This window comes from Nycticebus coucang, chromosome 2 (genome assembly GCF_027406575.1).
Source record: "Nycticebus coucang isolate mNycCou1 chromosome 2, mNycCou1.pri, whole genome shotgun sequence".
Lineage (NCBI taxonomy): Eukaryota > Metazoa > Chordata > Mammalia > Primates > Lorisidae > Nycticebus > Nycticebus coucang.
In genome coordinates this window covers 129,427,680-129,445,848 of record NC_069781.1, presented here as the reverse complement: position 1 = coordinate 129,445,848, position 18,169 = coordinate 129,427,680, and the positions used below count along the sequence as shown (strand labels likewise).

Below are 18,169 nucleotides of genomic sequence, written 5' to 3'. Positions count from 1 at the left end.
GGTCACTGGGGCCCCTTTTTTCCTGGATTTGGGGTTTGTAACCATTTTGGAAGGGAGGAGAAGGGGAAAAGGTGGCTTTCTAGCCAGTTGAGTTGTGGATGAGGGAGGTGTCAGATGCGTGTGATGCTCTCAAATGCATCAAGAATTTTTACATCCAGTATGATTTCTCTTGCACAGATGATGAAACTAAGGCAGAGAAATAAGATATAGCTTTCTTACTTTGGTTAGTGATGGGAATGGGATTGCTTTTGTCATGAAACTCTACCTGAAACCTCTAGCTCATTCCTGGGATGATCAAATTTGCTTGATTTGATATCTGCAAGGATGTCCGCATAGGATACATGGGGCCAAGGAACCAAGACTTGAAGTGTCACAAGGCAGGAGGGAATTAGCTCTGGGCCAGCAGCACGTGGAGAGCAATACACGTGTGCTCGGGCACATACACACATTTTTATATTCATGATGGCTTCTGAGTCCCAACTCCAAGCCAGCTTATTTCCCTACACAGGTAATAATACCATAGAGGGTTTATGAAGTGCTGAAACTATTTGCAGACTCTGTTGCCAGTATGAGCCACTCTATAAATGATAAATAATAATCACCGGGCAAGTATAGGCAGAAGCGTATCAGTGAGACTGCAAGAAAAAAGATGTCAGGCCTTTAGAAAGGTGGAAACTTGCCTAATTCTCTGCAAGGACTGTTGAACGCCTTTGAGCCACCCTCAAGTACTTAATCAGTGAGTGCTGAGAGCAAGCCGCCCTGAGGCACAGCCCTCCTGCAGGTTTGAAGTCATCTTGTGTGGTGCCCAGACCCAGCTCTTCTGAGTTTGTTGTTTCTGGCAAAGAGCAAGTGAGTACAGGACTGCGTTAACAGGCATTTTTTAGTCTTGAGGTGGCATTGTGTTTGAGTAATGTCACTACATTTCCTACAGGATAATATTCTATCATGATAGAAGTTCCTGTCTTGCAAGATTCCCATGTGAAAGATTGAACCTAGGGCGGCGCTTGTGGCTCAAAGGAGTAAGGTGCCGGCCCCTTATACTGGAGGTGGCGGGTTCAAACCCAGCCCTGGCCAAAAACTGAAAGAAAAAAAAAAAAAGAAAGAAAGAAAGATTGAACCTAACTTGGAATTTAAAATGCATTTTGATCCATTGGTACTAGAAGCTGCTTGAATTTCATGAGGGTGAGCCACCAGGCTTTGTTGGGTTAATAACTCCTAACATTCATTGATTCATTTTTCTATGAGGTTTTTTTCCTTTGAGCTGAACATACAAAATTAATTATGCTCAAACTCTCTACATCCTGTGACTTCTCTGATAACTCACTATATGAAAGATGGAAAAAGACAGAATAAACTGTTTTATTTTCCTCATCAGAAAGGAGCTGCTCCAGCTTCTGGTGGTCGCATTGCTCCATGTAAAAACAGTCGAGTTAGGTGAAACAAATTAAGGCTAATTAGTTTGGGGGGAGAGGGGGGTAGGGTTTGACTAAATTAGAAACGTTCTCTGAGTTTTAGAAGCGTGAATGACTTAAATGAGGCCCCAGCAGTGTATTGCATGTGGTTTCCATTTGCTAGTTTTCCCACTTGAAAACCAACTCTGAAGATTTTTCTGAAGTCCACCAGTTTTGACTTACTCAAGGCTTAGCAGCCACCTTTTGCTCCTCTTCCCACCCTCTTCCTCATTCCTCCAGGAACGTAATGCATGCACCTGTGTGATACTGATTGAAACCTTTATTTTACCAGGTCTCTGTTCATAAACTGAGCCAAGGAACACAAAGGACACTTGAGACTTCATGACTACATAAGACACGCTTCTTCCTCTCTCTTGCTCTTCTGAAGTGACTTGGCAGAGCCAGATCCTGAGGTCCCCGAAAAGGGGGAAACTGAAATGCAAACACAGTTGAATAGTGAGGTGATGTCACTCTGAACCAGTTGGAGTGTTTGTTGTCATGTGCCTGGCAGCTACTTCAAATGTCCACAAAAAGAGAGTAATGGCTTAAGTGTTTCTCCCTTTCCCCTCTCACTACCAATCAGCACCAGACTGCGACAGAACAGATGCAAAAGTTATTATACCAGGCTTAGTTGAACATGGAGGATACCTCTTAACAAGTTAGTAGGTTTTTGTAAAGCATTAAGAACTAATTCAAAGCTTACTTTCTAGTTTTGTGGCCCAAACTATTTCTTTTTGAGAATTGGGGATATGGTCTTGTTTGATTCTAGTTGAGGTTACAAGCTGGGCTGGTGCTGGTCTGTGCATCCTGTGACACCTTTCCAGGCTTCAGACCCGTGATTTTTAAGCTAAGGCTACATTCACAGAGCTTAACAACCACAGCTTCATGATTTTGTTTTCACAGGGGTTTTGGGGGAGCCACTAACATTTTCTGTCTTTGATCCAGTAGTTAAAACTCTCCCAGAAAATATTTCTCACCTTGACATAAACAAAACCCCCACCAATAAAACAAACAAAAAATTGGTTAATGACCATTTTCCAGGTATATTCTAAGAGAGAGAGAGAGAGAGAGAGAGAGAGAAATAGGGAGGGAGGGAGTTAAAAAAAAAAGAAAAAACTAAACATCCTACAATTAAGTAACATTATTTTTGATATTTTATTCTCTTTATCACTCAGTCATTTGTGACTGATTTGGTTCAAACAAAACTGAAATGAGAATAGATTTTTTTCATTAAAAATAATGTTTTGGGGGCAAGGCACAGTGGCTCACACCTGTAATCCTAGCACTCTGGGAGGCTGAGGCAGGTGGATTGCTTGAGCTCAGGAGTTCAAGACCAGCCTGAGCAAGTGTGAGACCCTGACTCTACTAAAAATAGAAAAACTAGCCTGGCATGGTGGTGTATGCCTGTAGTCCCAGCTGTTTGGGAGGATGAAGAAGCAGGATCTCATAAGCCCAAGAGTTAGTGGCTACTGCAAGCTATGATGACACCACAGCATTCTACCCTCTCAAGAAAAAAAAGAAAAAAAATTTTTTTTTTAGGCATAGCCAGCACTGGGAACTAGGGGAAAAAAAACAGAGTATTGTAGTGATTCTTAGGGCCAACTACTAGACTGCAGCCCATTTAGGAGTGAAAACAAACACAGGGCCGCCAGTTTCTCCCCAGATGGAGGATGCAAACTCACATACCTGTGTGTACTCCAGCCTGGTTGCTCGCCTCACCTGCTGGTCAGTATCAGGTGGCTCACATAATTAGTCAGGATTTAGGAGGAATATTCCTCCCTATCTCCTTCACTCTTCTGGAAGTGACTCTCAGGTTTCCCTTTGCTCTTTCAGTCCTGTGACCGTGCTCTAGCGCAGCCTTCTGGTTGGCCTCACCTTATAGTCTAGCCAGGCTGTTTCTGCCAGGCTGTTTTCTCTAAACTGCTTTGGTTTAAGACACTCAGCTCACCTGTTCAAAGTAATTCCTAACAATTCAGGGGTCCTCAAACTGTGGCCCGCGGGCCACATGAGGTGGTGTGATTATATTTGTTCCCGTTGTGTTTTTTTACTTCGAAATAAGATATGTGCAGTGTGCATAGGAATTTGTTCTTAGTTTTTTTTTTTTAAACTATAGTCCGGCCCTCCAACAGTCTGAGAGACAGTGAACTGGCCCCCTGTTTAAAAAGTTTGAGGACCCCTGAAATGATTAGACTCACGTTACCCCTTGGGTATCTCAGGGGATCTTTTGCTCATCTCCAGAAGGCATAGGGCCACTAGACTGCTTTCCTGAAGGTTCTGCCAAAGTGCGAGGTCCTTGTCTCCTACCTTCATGATGGTACTCTTGCTTTCTCCTAGTGGCTTGGAGTTCCTTCCCATGCTTTTTCCTGGCATCACTCTCTTGCTAAGGTCTATTTTTTCTAAGTACTTTGTTGCAATTGTAGCTTACAGTCACTCTGTTAAGACTTGATTCTGCAGCTATGTGTGGTTTTGTTTTTTTTTTTTAAATGTTTATTAACCTTTTGTATTTCTTTTTTTTGTGGGTTTTGGCCGGGGCTGGGTTTGAACCTGCCACCCTCGGCATATGGGACTGGCGCCCTACCACTTTGAGCCACAGGCGTGGTTTTGTTTTTTAATTCCACAAACTTAGCATAGACTGGAATGCATCATAGCAATACCATATACCATGGTGGGGGACAGTCAGTTCCAGAACCAGCCTCCAGCAAATATCAAAACCTAGGGATGCTCAAGTCCCTTTAATAAAATGGCTTACTATTTGCATATAATCCACATCCATCCTTTCTACTTTAAACCATCTCTGTGTTACCTATAGCACCTAATACAGTGTAGATGCTGAGTAAATAGTTTTACTGTGTTGTTTAGAAAATAATAACAAGGAAAAAAAAAGTCTGTACATTTTCAGTACAGATGCAACCGCCTGATTTGTCCCAAATATTTTCTATCTGTGGTTGGTTGGATCCACATGTGTAGAGCCCACAGTTATGGAGGGACTGCTGGTCTGGGCCTACTGTGCTGTAGCATTTGGGCAGGATTCTCCAGTGCCACCAGCCTTGTGATATTTATTGCTCTCAGCCCCAAATCCCCATCCCAAGTCTCCTTATGTCCATATTGCAAAGTCTAGTAAGTATTTTTTATATCTGATACTCGTGTGCATACAATGAATTAACCAAAATGTTTTAAAAATCAAACAAATTGTAGCTCTTTCAGGGATTTAACTTGTTCAGTGTAGAAAGCTAAATGATAAAATATATAAGCTGTATTTTTCTTGTGGTTCTACACACTATCCATGTTGCAGCTTAAATTAAAGATTTTTGGAAAGCAATATAAAAGTGATTTACTGTTCTATAATTGGTTTCCTGAAAGCAAAATGATATTTATGGGAGCTGCAATGAAAGATGCAACTACTGTAATTTATCGTTGGAGAGCATTTTCAAAGTGTATAGAATGACTAAAGCTTAAGTGTATTAAATATTCTAGAGGAAGACATATTTAAGCTATAAATCTAGATTTCTTTGGAATTTGTTTTCCTCCTCCTCCTCTGCCAGGTGTATGAAGATTTTAAGTTCTTAGGCTTCAGTGAAAGGAAGATTTAAGGTTCCAGGAGTATATTTATATTTCTTTTACATTTTCTATTGTTTCTTAATGACATATATACATGTTTTAGGGGAAGGTTTATTTTAATATTACCCACTTAAGCTCTGTGCAGTTGTCTGGCAACCACTGTGATAAAGACAGAAGGAAATGCTGTATTTTGTTCCTGACAAGTGTATCTCAAAGGTGCCTAAGCACCTGAATGGTCAGTACAATATTAAGAGCAGCTCCAGGATGGTTTTGCTCCCTGTGATATGTGGAAGACTTTGGGATTTATAATTGGTGCAGCCCTACTGCTGCCTAGGATTGGACCCCTTTCGCATTCCACTAAACACTTTCCTTAGAAGCAGCACACGGAGATAGTTTATTTTAAAACATAATTGCTGTGTTACTAAGATTTGAGTACCGAGAATAAAACATATTTCTGTTTAGAGGCTGGTTGGCTAAAAATTTTCAGCCTAACCCTTTCCTTCTCTCCCCAGCCCCCAAACTGGAGCATGAATATCAAATAAACATGGCAATTCAGTATCATGTTGTCATTTTTAAGTTTCAGAGCAAATGGCTCTCGGAAAACAAGCAGAAGCCGTTGAGGTGGGCATTTTTAGCTTCCTTTGGGGTCTGTGGAGGGATTCTGCATTGTGGCCATACCTTCGTTCTCCTAGGATAGGCATATACCATTAAGGCCTCCTTGGTCTAGGTTGCTTTGTTCCATTTAAATGATGTTTAAGTTCCTCATTAGGAACTGAAGAGGAAGTAGTTGTGGGAAAAGAGCCAGGGCTAGATTTCATTTTAATGTTTCTAAGCCTCAGGCTTGGTAAACCAAGGCACTTGGAGATTCTGTGAATTGGTTTAAAAGACCACTTACTCTTTCTTTTGTCAGTGGCCTTTTAAACTCTCACTTAGTGATTAGCGGTGGTTATTTAAACTCCTAGTTAACAATGAGAGGAAAAGATTTCTCATTGTGGTGTTTTGCCTGGAGGGTGAGCTTTGAAGAGAATGCTTTCTCCCTGAAACCTCTGCCCTCATTCCACCTGCTGAAAGCTGAGTGATCAGTCAAATGTTGAGTCCGTATTGGTGGTAAGCCTCCAGAATTTCAGGGGGTGAGGAGATGGTCTGAAAAGTAAGACACTCTGGAGAAATACAACTTTCAGCCCCCGATCCAGTGTATTTTTTTATTTTTTTGAGACAGAGTCTTACTTTGTTGCCCTCTGTACAGTGTCATGGCATCATAGCTCACAGAAACCTCAAATTCTTGGGCTGTAGCTCTTGCCTCAGCCTCCCAAGTAGCTAGGACTACAGGCACCTGCCACAACGCCCAGCTATTTTTTTTTTTTTTTTTTTTAAGAGATGGAGTCTTGTTCTTACTCAGGCTGGTCTTGAACTCTTGAGCTCAAGCAATCCACCTGCCTCAACCTCCCAGAGGGCTAGGATTACAGGTGTGAGCCACCACGCCCGGCCCCAGTGTTCCTTTTAGAGTAATTACTCCACCAGTGGTTTTGCATGACCAAGACTGCCCAGTTTGACTCTTACTTCCCTTGAAGAGTTAGGTCTAATGTCTTCCTAATACTCTAAATACGTGGGATACATGTTTCACCTTAGGCTTGAGTGGGTGGGGTGGATTTTAGGAACTTTTCTTTGGTTTGCAGCTAGTTTTTCTCCAGCCAGACACCCACAAAGAGCTGCTATGAGCCCTCTGCCCTCTTGTATAAGACCCTTGAGTCAGGGCCCAGGGCCTGTGACTTTTCACTGGGGTGGCAGGGAATGTTTGGCTGTTGGCTGAACAGGGAAGCAGTGCAAGGTAAAAGGACTCGTTTGTGGATCTGACTTCTTGTAGTTATATTTGGATTCAATCAGAGAGATGGAGTAGCCTCTGGGGAGACCATGGGGAGAGAAGAGGGGTAGTTGAAATGTTTTGGAAGGAGCATGCACTTTCCAAAACCCCTTCTAATCACATTCCCATTGATCCTCAATTCCGGAACTCTGGCCTTGTGGTCTCTGCACCCTAACTTTCTTTGCCAAAAAATTAATGATCTGTGAAGAAACACTTACAGGCATGAATGGGACCTACTATTTAAAGGAATCCTGAAGCAAGCATTTTCCAATAGTATTTATCGTAATATATTTGCTTGGTGTGTTTTTTTCCTCTATTTTGCAGTTGGGAGGAAGTTTAAACCTAGGGAATGCCTGATCTGTACAATGTATTGCATTTGTGTTCGTTCATCTTATTATCCTAGGACATTGTAAAGTTGACCAATTCAGTTAAAAGCCTTAGAATCCTTTATGTGAATTTGATGCTATTTGAACTACTTGAGAACAACTTCTTTCAAGCCCTCAGAAGCACTTAGTTACAATTGTTGGCCTAATTGCACATTATTCTAATTCATTAAAAAAAAAAAAACACTCCCTGGAGGCTTCTTAAGATATCGTTCCTTGTTATTATAAGTCCTTCCAAATAGAAAAACTTCATTAATTTAAAAATAATCTCCAATTCAGATTTACATTCAAACTAGTCATTTTACTAGGATCAGCTGAACAGGCTTTTTTGCCTCATTAAACGTGTTTAGTGGAAGAAGAATATTTTTGCTTTTGTCTGAGATAACGTGAAGCTAAGCAACTGAAGTACTGATTTGATAGAATTGCTCTATGATTTTTCTCCACAGAAAAAGCTATTGCCTTAAAAAACAGCTTGAGTTCTTTTTCTTTTTCCTGAGTGTTATAATACAAATATGCAATTAGGATGTTTGGGGGGTTCAGATGACAAACAAGAAGTCTACTTTTAAGAATGCATTTGCAAGCCAAAACTAAGTGGTGAACCACTTCAGAGGGCAAGTCTGCAGGGGCTGGTGTCAACTTCGCTTCATTTTGTGGAATAGTTTTTAACATTTCTATTTAACATTCTTGATGCTCTAAAGCAGGAGAACACTGCGGCTCTTGGATGTTGGGAGAGGCAGGCCACTAGGGTTTTGCAGTTGGGGGATATTCTGTAACTCTAAAGTCTTTTTATGTGCAGCAGTTATAACCCTAAAAAATGAGTGGCTCTAATATTGGCATTCTTTCACTCAAAACAATTTCCACTGCATGAATACCAGAGATTCGAGTATCTCTGAACAGATCAGCACTGCCTACTGCTGGTGAGATCTGCTACCCTTGCTTTTCTTCAAATACCTAGTTATTTTTATTGGAAAATTATTTAATTATGAAAATAACTGGATTATGAAAAGTAAAGTATAATTTAAGGGGGAAGTTCCATATAGTTGTCTATGGACTATGTAATTATATAGTTGGCTGTTTATCAAATGTCCAACATAATGTTAAGTACAGTTTCCTAGTTCAGGGACAACAGGTGTGGGGAAGTCTGTCCTTTGGAGTTTTATTTTTTTGTTTCTACTATGTCCTCGTTTGGAATCTGCTTTCCCCTTCTTTCAGCTTTGTATTTGGCTTGAGGTTTTTTGTTTGTTTGTTTGTTTTTGTTTCTTTGTTTTTGAGACAGAGTCTCACTCTGAGTCCTGGATAGTGTGCTGTGGTCCTCAGCCTAGCTCACAGCAACATCAAACTCCTGGGCTCAAGCAATCCTCCTGTCTCAGCCTCCTGAGTAACTAGGACTACAGGTGCTTGCCATCACACCCGGCTCATTTTTCTACTTTTAGTAGAGACGGAGTCTTGCTCTTGCTCAGACTGGTCTTGAACTCATGATATCAAGGGATCTACCTGCCTCCGCTTCCCAGAGCACTGGGATTAACAGGCATGACCCAGCAAGCCCAGCCTTAAGCTCAAGTTTTATTTGCTTCCTTAAAGAATCTGTCCTTTCTGCTTGGACTTCTTCCAAATTTTTAGAACAGTATTCCTGGCATCTTTCTTTCTGCAAGGGATGGGAATTCTCAGAGAACTCATCTTTTTGGCTTTATCCATCATGGCCACAGAGATAGGTTCTGCCTAAACCTACTTTTACCCTGAGCTTCCCCCCCCTCCCCCCATATTTCCATTTTCACCAAATATGTGCATTGGGAAAGCCTCCTATCATAGCATATTGGTTTTTCAAAGCCAATCTGCATTCTGGCTACTATGGTTGCTATATTGGCCTAAGCTAAAAATCTTGAACTCTGTCATCAGTGACCAAATTCTACTAATTTTTTTTCTACTTAAATGTTCTCTTTATCATACATTTCACCCTTATCCAACCTGAAAATGTCAACAGGCTCTTAAATGAATTTTCTGTACACAGTGTGTCCCCAGTCAAATCATTTCATCTCCCCATCTGCCAGCTGAAGGCTCCTTGTATATGAGTTGAACAATTAAGTTTAAGAACTCTTCCTAGAATAAGTGCTACATACCTCATTGCTGAATATCACTAATGGTCACCTTCAAGGTACTCTTCCTGGGAAGCTATGCACTGATGCCAGTGCCTAGTCCATCCTTCAAAGCAATCGTGAAGCTCTTTTCCTGGAATGGCCATCAGAGCCTTCATCGTAAGAGTTTGACAGTTAAGTTTGCAAACTCATCCTGGAAAAAGTGCCTCAGACCTCCTTGCTGAGTATCACTATGGTCACCAGATGGCCAAGGGGAGTACCTCAAAGGTGACTATAGAGACATTCAGTAATGAGGTCTGTAGCACTTTTTCTAGAATACATTCTCAGATGTAACTGTCAGACGTTATAGCCCCTGCTTTAACATGATTGCTCCTCAGTATTACTCATTCTAGAATCCTACACCCAGCTTTCCATCCAATGTGAAACTTTTGCCTTCTTGCCAGTACTGGCTTGTGCCATCCATATTTCTTTCTTTTTTTTAAGACACAGGGTCTTGGGCGGCGCCTGTGGCTCAGTGAGTAGGGTGCCGGTCCCATATGCAGGAGGTGGTGGGTTCAAACCCAGCCCCGGCCAAAAAAACCACACACACAAAAAAAAGAAAAAGACACAGGGTCTTGCTGTGTTGCCTAGGCTAGTTGCGAACTCCTGGGCTCAAGTTATCCTCCTGAGTGGATCCTGCCTCAGCCTCCTGAGTATCTGGAGAAAAGAGCCAGATGGTGCTTCTTAAATATGCTTTTCTTTGGGAAGAAAGAAGAGAGTGTAAGAAAAAATTATTTTCAGGGGAAATGAATGGACACAGGAGACAGAAATTAACTTGTAAATGATTCTGTTTGGAATTGGAATGAGCCCCAGGGGAAGAAATAAGCGAACTTCAGAGACAGCCTCATCCTGTGCTTTGGGAAAGACAAAGAATTGAGTAGGAGAAGTCATTATTGATTTTGAGACTTTGCTTCTTTGGCTCAGCTTGTCAAAACTGAACTGTAGACTATGGGGAAGGGGCCAAGGGAGGGGAAGGGAGGGGGGAGGTTAGGGTGGAGGGAGGGTAATAGGCGGGGCCACACCTAGGTGCATCTTAGAATGGGTGCAGGTGAAACTTACTAAATGCAGAATACAAATGTCTACATACAAGAACTAAGAAAATGCCATGAAGGCTACGTTGACCAGTTTGATGAGAATATTTCAGACTGTATATGAAACCAGCACATTGTCCCCCTTGATTGCACTAATGTACACAGCTATGATTTAACAAACTGAACTGTGTCTCCCTATTGGTTTCTGCACCCCACAGAATAATAGCCTTCACTCTTCTTCTTCTGTCTCTGTCCCTTTCTTTAGACCTAGAAAATTCTTCTTTCAGCTCCCAGAATTCACATTGTTTTTGCCTTCTGGCCCTCTACTTGTATTTAATTTTATCATTAAACACAAGCTGTGTATGCTCAAGGAGATTGTAAAGTCCTAGAGGGCATGGATTGTGTCTTAAAACACTGGAAGTTAGATAGCCACCCCAAAACATTCCTGTAGCCCCAGCCACGCTCTTGGGTATAGCAGCCACAATTGTCTTATTCCCTGTTGGGTCCCCAAGTACATCTAGGAGCCCATTACAGACAGTCCTCAGGTTACCAATGAGATGGGTTCTATAGGTTTGTTCTTAAGTTGAATTTGTGTGTAAGTTGGAGCAGGTATGTTTACCTGTTATGTAATAGCCTCCATTGGTGAGTGCAAGTTGGAATCAGTTGGATGTTTGCAACTCAGGGACTGCCTTTATGTATTTAAGTCATTTAAATAGATGACTGAGAAAGACCAGAAGGGAAAGTTTGTAAAACTTTACATTACTGAGTTATCTCTGAGGTGTTTAACTTCCTCATAAATTAGATTTTTTTGAGCCTCAGCCTGGGCATTTTATTCCTACTAAAGGAGCCAGAAAGATTAAGGATAATCCTTTTACAGATGTATGTTGACACACATTTCTGTGAATATGAATTAACTATATAGATCTTGATTGCCTTTCTTGGGTACAGAGTTTTCCCTAGAAAAGCAAATTTAAATTAGGTGAAATGCTAAATTGAAGCTTCGGGCTTCTTTCTATTCCTCTTTTAAGACAAAGTTAATTGCCTTATGTTTAATTGGAATATAGGAATAGGCTTCCTGAACAATATTTACTAGTTTTACCTACAAAAAAATTGATAAAGTTAAGCCATGCTTTACAAAATTCCCGGCTCTTCAACCTGGTCTCTGTTATAGGTTTGTGAATCCAACTTTTTAATTGTAAATAATGCTGTTACTAGCTCAATTGCTTCAGATCCCAGTCTATATCTGTGAAAAATAATTGCATTCCTTTTTTGTTTTGTTGATTTGTTTGTTTGTTTTGTTTTGTTTTTTGAGACAGAGTCTCACTATGTTACCCCCGGTAGAGTGCTATGGTGTCGCAGCTCACAGCAAACTCAAACTCTTGGGCTTAAGCTATTCTCTTGCCTCAGCCTCCCAAGTAGCAGGGACTCCAGGTACCTGCCACAATGACCGGCTATTCTTTTGTTGCAGTTGTCATTGTTGTTTAGCTGGCCCCAGGCTGGGTTTGAACCCACCAGCCTCGGTGCATGTGACTGGCCACCCTACCCACTGAGCTACAGGGACCACCAATAATTGCATTCTTTCATGGCCTTATTTGTCCATTGGTACCCTTTCCTGAATCTCAGAATTTAAGAACCTCAATTTTGGAGCACCTCGTCGTGCCCTACTCTCTGTTCTAGACCTTTGCTTGTATTTTCTCTCAGAGCGTCGTAAGTGGCGTAAGTGATGGTGCGTAGTGTTCTGTTGACTTGATTGGTTGATTCGGTCCTAGTGAGTGACCTGGTCACCCTGACGTGGTCTGCTAATGTTTGCTCCAAGTCAAGCTGCTGGAGTACATTATTTGCATCAGCTACTTTGTGTAAGTGAGTGTTTTTTTTTTTTTTTTTTTTTTTGAGACAGAGCCTCAAGCTGTCACCCTGGGTAGAATGCCATGGCATCTTAGTTCACAGAAACCACCAACTCCTGGGCTTAAGCGATTCTCTTGCCTCAGCCTCCCAAGTAGGTGTGACTACAGGCGCCCGCCACAATGCCCGGCTATTTTTTTTTTTTTTTTTGGTTACAGCCGTTATTGTTGTTTGGCAGGCCCCGGGCTGTATTCGAACCTGCCAGGTGTATGTGGCTGGCGCCTTAGCTGCTTGAGCCACAGGCGCCAAGCCGAGTGGTTCTTTTTTAATACCATTAGTTTTTCATGTGGGGGGCTTGACGATGATTCTATTTTTGAATGGTCCATTGATAATTTTGGTCTAAAGTTTTCCAGAAATTACACTAGGATTTTTATAAGAGAATGAGAAAAGGGAGAAAGCATATCTGTTCCAAAGAGTCTTTAGGACAATTATAAGCTGTTAAGAAATGTCTTGTGATAATAACACAGATACCTAAGCTTATATCACATAAATAATTAATCATGTATGCTTTTGACAAGGAAATTATTTTCAGCTTAAAAAAATAAATCTTAAAAGCTTAAACTTTGTTTGCTTTTTTTATTAAAAAGCAATTCGAAGCCAGTAACTTAACCTGTTTTTCATAAACATGCTAGCTAGAGGCAGCCAAAAAATACTCACGCTTACATAGTTGGGGTCCTCAAATGAACTTACGTTTTGGATCATGATAACTCTAGTAATTGCTTGAATCACCCTGGTTGTGTAATAGAATGCACCCTGAATATTAGGGGTTTGATTTGTATGGCTGGGTCTGTTCTGCTGAGTTTATGAGGACTTGCCAAATCTCATTTCTTATCTAAAGGCCTTCTTTACCTCTGTCTTCCTTATCCTAACCCTAAGAAATAAATCTATGTTCATAGCATGTAACAGCTTGAATTCGGGCTACAATTTACCTTTTTTTGGTGAGAGTTTGTAAAGCTTTTAAACCTGACTCTTGTTTTTATATCCCCAGCATCACCGTGGTGCCTGGCACACAGTAGAGCTTCAGCAAATGTTTATGGTAGAAACATCAGGAGGGATCACTTCCTCTGGCTGTGACAGTTGTCATCTGTGTTTATGGGGACAGTACTCTTAAGAAAATGGAGGCCATGAAACACTCCAGCTTCAACAATATAGTCTGTGCTTTCTGCCGTGTGAGTTATCTCACAGAAAGGTCAGATTCCGGTAGAAATTCTTGCCTTCACATTTATTTGTTTCATTTTGCCTTAGTCAGTACTTCCCCAGAATTGATCCAGGTTTCAATTCTGTTGGGACAAATAGATCTGGAAAAACCCTGAGCACTGGGGGTTACCAGAAATATCTGAAAACAAAGCAATTACTGTTGGGTGGGGATTTCTGAGCATCTTTTTCTTTTTCTTTCTTCCTTTTTTTTTTTTGTAGAGACAGAGTCTCACTTTACCGCCCTCGTTAGAGTGCCATGACGTCACAGGATTCATAGCCACCTCCGGCTCTTGGGCTTACGCGATTCTCTTGCCTCAGCCTCCTGAGCAGCTGGGACTACAGGCGCCCGCCACAATGCCCAGCTATGAGCATCTTTTTCTTTATAGATCTATGTAACACTTCTGAAAGAAAGAGCCTTGCTAGGTGAACTAGGCAAAGCAGCCCTGGATGGCTCAGTTGGCTCGAGCATTGGGCGCCAAGAGCAACCTTTGTCCCTGGAAATTGGAAGGGTATCATTATAACTGAGAAATGGCATTTGGGACATCCTTATAAACTGACAAACAAATTTAGCAATAAAATCAAATCCCTGCCTTCACCGTGCATACTATTACTTATGCTTAAACTGTTGTCACAGTTATCAACAGTCTGAGTTGGGATTTTTTTTTTTAATTAAATCATAGCTGTGTACATTGATATATTCATGGGGCATCATGCACTAGCTTCACAGACCGTTCTGAGTTGGGATTTTTGTGAGTTCTGTCACCTGGACACCCAATATTTCGTTTATATTTGACTATGTTTATAAGAGGGAGAGTGTTGAGCTGTCTTACAGGCTTATATTGAGCCAAAAGGAGAAGGATCTTTTGTGAAAAGTAACTCAGGCTTTTTAGGAGGCCAGGGCAAAAGAAAACACCACACACACAACAGGCATGCACACAGGATTTGTGTAGGACATAACCAGTTCAGTTGTTGCTCTGATGTGTAGGTAACTGGTTGGAAGGGATACAAGCGGGACTACCTGCCATTAACTCTTCTAGCAAAGAGGAGGCTCTCATCTTTTTTCCGTGCTTAACCTTCTCAAAAGAAGTTGTTGGGTTTGGGGAAGAGGGTGATTTTATTTGTGGTCTTAGGAATGATTATTTCATGACAGAAGGTGGGTTCCCATAGTTGTTGTCTTAGCACCTTTGTCTACCCCACAGACTGACAGAGTCATAAAGGGTGAACTCTTTTCCATTTAGGAAGGTTAAATTTTAGCCGCAACAGGTCAAAGAATAGGGAAAAGTTGTAATTCTTAGAAACAAGTGACATTGGCTTAGTCTGTAAAAGAAATAATCGAAAGCCAGAATATCCTGTCAGTGTTAGATGCGGTTGGGGTCTGGGAAGAACACTGGTCCCCAAGTCACCTCTGGAACTGACTCCTGGAAATGAAGCCTCTGCATCCTTCAAAGTGTGTCACCCAAGTGTGTCAGGATTGCGTTTTACTACAAAGTTAAGTTCTAAATAAGGTGTGTTTGTTTTTAATTCTAGCCAAGTTACTGAAGCATTGTTTGAGGGAGGTTGGACCGTGGAAGGTGTGGAGAGTTAATGAATTTTGAGGATGGTGTAAAACATTTAGAATTTTTAAATTTTTCCTTAAACTTTCATCCTCCTGTGTCATTGTGACTTCTTCGTGTTCTTTCTTAACTCTCTATTCAGTTTGAATTTCAGTGGTACCAAAAATTATGAAATCTATCAAGTGAGGAAAATCTGCAGAGCTGGAACCCAAGGCAGCAACTTTACAGTGAGGGTGACCCCCCTTGCCAGGGATACACTGAACTGGATATTGAATCTCTCCCTCCATCCCTCAGCTTTTTTCTTTCTTGTTTTTTTTTTTGGAAATAATTTTAACTTAAAATAATAAGTTGAAAGAGCAGCATGGAGTTCCTGAAATGTCACACAGATTTCCCTAATGTTAACGTCTTACATAGTCCATAGTCCAATTACCACAGCCAAGAAATTAACATAGGAACAATGTTGTTAACTGTAGACTCTGAATTTCACCTGTTTTCCCCTCACAAATGACCTTTTTCATTCCCAGGATCCTGTATCTATTTAGTCTCCTCCAGTCTTGACAGTTCTCTGTCTTCCCTTTTTTATGACATTCACAAAAAAAAAAAAAAAAAATGTTTTTTTGAGCCTGAGTCTCTCTTTGTCACTCTGATAGAGTACTTTGGTGTCATAGCTCACAGCAACTCCAACTCTTGGGCTTAAGTGATCCTCATGTCTCAGTTTCCCAAGTAAATGGGACTACAGGTGCCCGCCACTGCACCCCGATAGTTTTTCTGTTTTTAGTAGAGAGGGGTCTCTCTCTTGCTCAGGCTGGTCTGTAACTCCTGAGCTCAGGCAATCCATTTGCCTGGCCTCCCAGAGTGCTAGGATTACAGGCTTGAGCCACCAGCAGACCTTGATACTTTTGAAGAATACTTATCAATTATTTTCTCAGAATGCTCCTCACCTTGGGTCTCTCTGCTTTTTCTCATCATTAGAGATTCAGTTTATATGTTTTAGGGAGGATACAAACATTGTACCTAGACTTGGGTTCACTTACTGCAAAGAATTTAGATGTTCTAATTAAAGCCCCCTTTTCTACCACTAGTGACATCATCCAGACCCTTAGTCACTCATTTGCTGCAGTTGGTCATCCCAGTGCTTATTAGCATCTACATCAGAGTGTTAGAAGATCAATGAATGAAATGAAATACATCCCTTTGGAATTTTATCAGAAGTACAAACTCAAGATTAGAAAATGGGAAGAAGCTGACATCATTGACAAAAAGGGATTTCTGTGATTATCTGTAGATTTTAATTAACCATACTCTTTGGACTTGCTACCGAGTATCAAAGAACTGGCTGTCCTGCAAGGAGATAAGAGAGATCGCTTGCCATAAATTCTATGCAGTGATAATAATAACAATTCATTGATGCAGAGCTACTAGGATTATGGGATCAAGATGGAATTTTCAGCAGGAATGGTGACCAAACTAACTAAATTTAGAAAGATGAAGATTAAAATGCCCTCTGCATCCTGCATGTAAAGCAGTGAAAACTACTATGTGACCCTGAAAATCCTGTGCCTCTCACTTTAGGTTTTGCAGTTGAAGATGCTATCTAGTGTGTTAAAAACTAAAACTATTCTAGGACTTACTAGAATATGAGTAGTTAGGGAACGGGAATGGTAGAGATGCCTGTTTGCACTCTCGAATTCTAAACCTGTTGTTTAGAAGATAGATGGCGGCCTATTTGCAGTGGTCAAGGTTCCAAGTACTGCTTGAAACCTGTGTGCCCCTTTAGCACACCGTCTTCTTGTGCTCTCGTCTGTGAAGACTTTTTCAGCACTCTGAAGTCCAAAGGCAGTAGGCCAGGCTGCCCTGAGCGTAGTATTGCTCTTGCCTCTCTCATCTCCATTCATTCATAGGTTCCCATGCCCACAGCGTCCCTTAGAGCATCATGAACAGGACAAAGGTCAACTTAAATAAGCCACCAGTCAGAAGGCAGCTGCAACCACAGGGGAAGTGTTCAGGCTTCCTTGTTGCCTGTGGCTTTGTCCTCCTGCCCCTTAGTTTCCTCTTATGACTTCTCATTAGACCCTGGAAAAATACAAAAATCTGTTTCTTAGTGTCCATTGGTGATTTAGTGTCCTGCTTTTTTGCTCTTAGAGCTTCAGCTGTCTCAGTCCCTACTCACCCCCAATCTCCTGCCAAGGGATTCAGGGGCAGGAGGACTGGAGGGCCGAATGGAGCAAAGAGGCCACTGGGTTTCACACACAGCCCTGTCAGCCAGAGCTGTCACTTGTTAGCCAGAGGGTCTCCTGCCTGCTCCTAGTGAGCTCACACCTATGTGACAGCAATAGCTCCCATTTACTCAGCACTTCCTGTATGCCAATTACTAGTCTAAGAACTTTATATGTACTAACTTGGTTAGTTTTCACATAGGTAAAATTATTATCCCCACTTTAGAGATGAGAGCATAGAGGCATGGAAAGGTTACATAATTTGCCCAAGGAAACATAGCTAGTAAATGGCAGACCTAGGATTTAAACTCAGTCATTCTAACTCCAGAGTACATCTCTTAGACCAGTGTTTTTCAACCTTTTTTTATCTTACGGCACACTTGAACCTATAGTTAAACTTTCATGGCACGCTTCAGTTATGTTGATTAAAAACAAAAGAGTTAAAATATATATATATATATGTCTCTCGCTTTGAACTTCTTTCAAAAATAATTTAATTAATGATCTTTAAAATTTTTTCACAGCACACCACTTGAAAAATCACTGCCTGAGACCCTACTCTTATTAGAAGTAAACACACAGACACTAGAAGTTGCAGATGGCCAGAAGTGGAAGCTCACCCCTTAGCCATGAGAATGTTAGGTTCAAATACCAGACCTGAGATTTCTTTATGTGCCGCCTCTTTCTAGATTTAGCGGCCAGAATAGTACCCTGAATGGTGGAGTTAATAGTGGTAATGAGATATACCAGCCCCCTGGTTCTGCTTTGTCTGCTCCCCCCACCGCCAGTGATGATAAGTCTGAGAACCTCCAACTTCATTCAGTTAACGGCCCCCCTCAGCCAGTCCTGTGGTACTGGGTGCCAGGAACACCATCCAGGAGTCTC

The 18,169-nt window shown here is 41.4% G+C and overlaps 1 protein-coding gene across 2 annotated transcripts in view; it reads left to right on the top strand.

The window, feature by feature from the left end:
- The window catches only part of IGF1R (insulin like growth factor 1 receptor), a 325,796-nt gene that overhangs the window by 178,857 nt on the left and 128,770 nt on the right, over nucleotides 1-18,169 (top strand). The window lies entirely within an intron of this gene.